The 6,066-nt window shown below is 36.3% G+C and overlaps 1 protein-coding gene across 1 annotated transcript in view; it reads left to right on the top strand.

Annotated features, from left to right (window-relative positions):
• Window positions 1-2,163: 2,163 nt before the first annotated feature.
• hapln1b (hyaluronan and proteoglycan link protein 1b) overlaps window positions 2,164-6,066 on the top strand; it is a 37,697-nt gene continuing 33,794 nt past the window's right edge. Inside the window, exon 1 of the mRNA XM_083569158.1 lies at window positions 2,164-2,284. The gene's annotated coding sequence lies outside the window, so the exon portion shown is untranslated. The remainder of the gene's footprint in view (window positions 2,285-6,066) is intronic.

Raw genomic sequence — 6,066 nt, 5'->3', positions numbered from 1 at the left:
GGTGATGGCAGCATCATGCTGTGGGGGCGTTTTTCAGCTGCAGGGACAGGACGACTGGTTGCAATCAAGGGAAAGATGAATGCGGCCAAGCACAGGGATATCCTGGACGAAAACCTTCTCCAGAGTGCTTTGGACCTCAGACTGGGCTGAAGGTTTACCTTCCAACAAGACAATGACCCTAAGCACACAGCTAAAATAACGATGGAGTGGCTTCACAACAACTCCGTGACTGTTCTTGAATGCCCCAGCCAGAGCAATGACTTAAACCCAATTGAGCATCTCTGGAGAGACCTAAAAATAGCTGTCCACCAACGTTTACCGTCCAACCTGACAGAACTGGAGAGGATCTGCAAGGAGGAATGGCAGAGGATCCCTGAATCCAGGTGTGAAAAACTTGTTGCATCTTTCCCAAAAAGACTCCTGGCTGTATTAGATCAAATGGCTGCTTCTACTAAATACTGAGCAAAGGGTCTGAATACTTAGGACCATGTGATATTTCAGTTTTTCTTTTTTAATAAATCTGCAACAATGTCAACAATTCTGTGTTTTTCTGTCAATATAGGGTGCTATGTGTACATTCATGAGGAAAAGAAATGAACTTAAATGATTTTAGCAAATGGCTGCAAAATAAAAAAGAGTGAAAAATTTAAGGGTGTCTGAATACTTTCCGTACCCACTGTATATATATATATATATATATATATATATATATATATATATATATATATATATATATATATATATATATATATATATATTTTTTTTTATAAAGTGGACTTGTTTATTTAGCTTGCACATTTTTTTAAATATAACCTTTTAAAAATAACCTTTTAACCTTCTACTTCTGAACATATTTTGTAAATTTATTTTTTCCAATTCTATAGCCTTAGAACCGATAATCTTCTCAACAATGTCCACACATCTCTGCACTGCTATAGCCTTTATATTTATTCATTGTACATATGATCTATCTATCTATCTATCTATCTATCTATCTATCTATCTATCTATCTATCTATCTATCTATCTATCTATCTATCTATCTATCTATCTATCAAAAAGAGAATCTCATATTTATTATTGATACATTTCCTGATATATTTCACCACAACAAAGGCAGACCCTAACTCTATGCTTGCTCCACCTCCCTGTTCTGCAAATTACTTCTACCACAGGTGGGTAAATTGTGATTCCGGGTTTCCCACTAAATACCAAACAACATATTGTAATGCGTAGAGTCAGCTTTACCCTTAACAAACAGAAACTAAATGCATAGGAAATTGTATTACATGAACATGTCTATCACTATCAATACAAACTTATTTATTTGCAGATCCCATAGAATTTGGAAATATCATGAAGCATTAACTGATTATATTATATGAGTTAAGCATTTTTTAACTGTTAAAGATGCTCTCAATCGTGTGATTTCAAGATTTATACAATTATCCTTTACTCAGGCATTTAATGCAGTTGGTGTCATATGTCACACAGCCAGTGTAAAATAAGTTGAAGCTGTCCTGGACGATAAAACATCTTAAAATTATAGTAAAGTGCTATAAAACTGTGTACCACTCACATTTTTTTTTTTTTTTTAGTATTTACAATATTTTTGTAGTTTTTATTTGGAATGATTGGATATTTTCTTCTTATATACTTCTTTCAGTACAAACACAAGGATCCTGCAAATACTGTACCTCCAACTCTTTTCACCTCGAATACTGGCAAACCGAATAGCACGTTACAAACAGTGCAATACTGAAGTAATCGGTGAAATTACATGTCATACTGCCGGATTTGCATAGTATAGTCTTATACTGCTCATACTCTTGTCCTGGACTGTTGCTGCTTGAAATTTCAATGACAAGATTTTTATCTTATTCATTTTATCCTTCATTTCCTTGTCTTATCCTGCACAGAAGTCTCAAATTAGGCTAAAAGATATTTTAAACACGCTAGCAAAGAAAGGACATACAGGCACACACAGCCACTTTATGACAACTTCTTCATACATTGATACTTTATAAACTTTTTTAAACAACCAATCACTGTACACCAAAGTGGCTTGTCCTGACAGACGAGCATTTTCGACGTCGTGAAGCTGTCATCAGTCTGTCCCTGGAGGTAATCGTAAAAAAAAAAAAAAAAAAAGGATGAATGGACTGTCTATTAAAAGCAGTACGTATGCTTCTTTCAGTCGTTACCTAGCATGACGTAGGCGCGAGTAAAAGGAAAACGCTGCAGAAATTATACGGCAGCATACTCAATTTCTACTCTTCACGAGGTAAGACATACATGACTTCTAACTTTCATTCTCTTGTTTATTCACACAGAAGAAACGTATTTGGCTCACTTTTAAAGGTAGTAGTGAACTTAATTTCGATAATGATGCATAAGGAATACAAGTGCACTATTTGCTTTGCTGTAAAGAAAAAAATTATAACTTTTAATCACTACCGTTGCCACAGTCCAAACGAAATAATTCACCAGAGAAATGAAATTAGATCTAGTTATTTATGGAAACTATTACCTGGTCGTACTTAGATCCTAATAAGACTGTAAAAACCTCTTTATTTAAAGTCATTTGAGGCTAAATGTGTTAAGACTTTGGACATAACACTCATAGAGAGTGTCATACAATAAGATGATAGACCCCTTTTTAAACTTTCTACAATAATGCGTGTGTTTTTTTTTTTTAACATTTAATATTCTATGTGTGTAGCCATACATACATACATACATACATGCATAAATACATACCTACATACATACATATAATATACTGTATATGTAATAGTTTAAAAGTTTGTCTTTGCCAGGACTTTCTCTTACCACTTAAAATCAAAAACACACATTGTAATGTTCAATAGAAACATTGAAAAAAAGACTCCCACTGAATTGTTTTTGAAAAAAAATCGCCATGCAACAAAAATACCTTAGCAAGTGATTTTTATAAGGAAATTTAAAATGTTTTAAATTAATTACATTTAATTTTTTTTTTTACTGAAAGTTGTATTAATCTGGAAGTCTGTATGCACACAGCATTAAAACAAGTAATTTCTTGCTGGGTGCAGTATTCAGTTATACTGAGAGGTCATTGTGTGAGCCAAGGTGGTACGAGGGTGACGTTGTGGACTTCTGTCATCCAGGATGGGTGGACTGTGAAATGATCCTACCCCATTTACCACAGGAATAGGGTGGAGGTCCCTTACTTAACAGAACTTGTTATTTATAATATTAGTTTAAAAAAGACATAAAATAGATTTTTAAGTGAAATAAACATACAGTGGTGAACAAAGTACACAAACCATATACTTGAGTTAAAGTAGAGATACAGTAGCTCCAGTTATAGTAAAAGTGCTCCCTTTAAACTTTCACTTAAGTAAAAAAATTTGCCTTTAAATGTACATAAGTATCTAAAGTATTATGATTTATTATGGCTACAATGTCTTATCATTTTTGTTATTAAACTCTTGCTTAATTAATTTAGTTTATGTGAAAAGACTCTTGTTACTCTTAGCACACCAATATATTAATAGAATGATATAAATTAGCACTGATAAACACTGATTGATATCTATTAAAAATGATCATGACCCCAAAACCTTCTTTTCAGCTACTTAAAATAAAATTGTGCAAATAAGGATACAGGTGCAAGCTAGATTCAGGAGTTTCTTTCATAATTTATTACTCTGAAAATGTTTTTTGAACTGAAGCTGAACTGTATGTTTGTGCTAAGTACATACCACCAAGTAGCAATCGAAACAAGTTCAAACCAGAGCACGCACTCTATCCTAATTAGTGTAAGTTTTTATTCACGCAAAATAAAAAGGAACAACTGATTTTGCAAAAGATAGTTGAGTAAAAAGTAAGATATTTGACTTTGAAATGTAGTAATGTAAATGTAGTTTGGGACACAAAATCTTTTTTAAAATGTAAATAAAATATGTATTTATGATATTTGCAAATCATTGCATTCTCTTTTTTTTATAAACAATTCAAATTAAAAGATCATTTTAAATGTTTAATATGAAAATATATTTACCATATAAGAAAATACAAGGTCATTTTGAATTTATTAGCTGCAATAGGTCTCAAAAAAAAGATGGGACAGGGCCATGGTAACCATTGTGTGGCATCATGTCCTCTCTCCATATACATGTAGGAACGAAGAAGACCATTTGCTGAAGTTTTGGGAGAGGGATGTTGTCCCATGTGTGTCTAATACAGGATTATAGCTGCTCAACAGTTTTGGGTGACCTTTGTTGTATTTTTTGTTTCATGATTTTTTCAAATGGTCAAATGGTGAAAGGTCTAAACTGCTGGCAGGCCAGTTCAGCACCTTCTACTACGAAGTCATGCCATTTTATTAGGTTTAATATGCAGTTAACATTGTAGGTCCCCTGGTGGTCTAGTGGTTAAGATGCAGCGCTCCCACCGCTGCGACCCGGGTTCGATTCCCGGTCAGGGAACCATCCCCAGCCACTCTTAGTGCCGGTCCCAAGCCCGGATAAATTGGGGAGGGTTGCGTTAGGAAGGGCATCCAGCGTAAAACATGTGCCAAATCAAACGTGCGGAGGATCCGCTGTGGCGACCCCTAACGGGAGAAGCCGAAAAGAAAGTTTTAAGGTCCCCTGGTGGTCTAGTGGTTAAGATGCAGCGCTCCCACCGCTGCGACCCGGGTTCGATTCCCGGTCAGGGAACCATCCCCAGCCACTCTTAGTGCCGGTCCCAAGCCCGGATAAATTGGGGAGGGTTGCGTTAGGAAGGGCATCCAGCGTAAAACATGTGCCAAATCAAACGTGCGGAGGATCCGCTGTGGCGACCCCTAACGGGAGAAGCCGAAAAGAAACTTACTATGCAGTTAACATTGTCTTGCTCAAATATACAAAACCTTCTGTGAAAAAGACATGCTGGATGGAAGCATTTTTGCTCTAAGCTTCAATGGAGTCCCACTAAGTGCAAACCAGATGGGATAGCAAGTTGTTGATTAAATCAACAGTTTCACCAGCAAAGCATCCCACACAATCACACCGCCTCCACTATGCTTTGCAGTGAGAATGTTGGAGCAAAAAAGATTGCAACGAGAAAAGCTGGGTCCTCTGGTACCAATAATGTCTAAAAAATAATCCTTCTCAAAAAAGACTTTAAGAAACATGGATGAGAAAAAGCAGAATCGTTTTTTGGAGTAAAACCACAATTAACCAGAGAGCATACTCATGTCATGACACATGATTCTGCATACGTGCTTAAATTAGTGCTAAAGAATAATATGTTTCAGCCAGGTGAATCCATGTACAGCGTAACCTGGCACAAGGGCACATGTACTTACTTAAAAGACGGTATCGCTAGTTTCTGCTAACGCATGTGTCTGCTGAATATGCACTGTTTCTTGATACTCTACTGTATTTAACATCTTCACCTGACTCACGAATGTGGCCACCATACCGACTGGTTTCTGTCCCTTAAGTCTCTGACACTTCTACCCAAACAGACATATGGCTCCCTGATACCAACTTATTTTCGAATATTGATAATGATAGTATTGTATCCTGTTCTAGTCCCAGTGTTGATTCATGGGACTATGGGTCATGATTAGAGGCCACCTCACCTGTATGTGAGGATCTTACTGGTCAGGCCAGTGGAGATTCAGCTGGGAATTCTTTCTGAGTTGTCCTATGTTTATTCCTTCTGCATGTTCCCTCAAGTAATTACTCGGTTCTTATGGGCCACGCTGGCTGAGAACAATTCATTCTTTTACTATGATCTGGTCAACATGACCTGGTCAAAATAAACTTCCAGAACAATGTGCCCATAGTTGCTGTGTTCTGTGTTTTGGCTTGTAAAATTAAGAGTGTGCAGTTTATTGTATAACGTTTCAGCATTAACTTAACAAATTATTTTACATTCATCCCTTTAAGCCTTTACAAGCTCACACATGAACTTTCAACAAGGCCCACACATCAGTACAAACATTAAAATCAGGTTGATGCCACTTAGAAAAGTACACATCAGAGTCCAAGGCGGAACGAGGATAGGTACAAAGAAGTAAACAAAGCCATTTCT

Source organism: Silurus aristotelis, assembly GCF_946808225.1.
Source record: "Silurus aristotelis genome assembly, chromosome: 18".
NCBI lineage: Eukaryota > Metazoa > Chordata > Actinopteri > Siluriformes > Siluridae > Silurus > Silurus aristotelis.
Note: the sequence above shows the minus strand (reverse complement) of the source record. Positions and strands in the feature narration are given on the sequence as shown.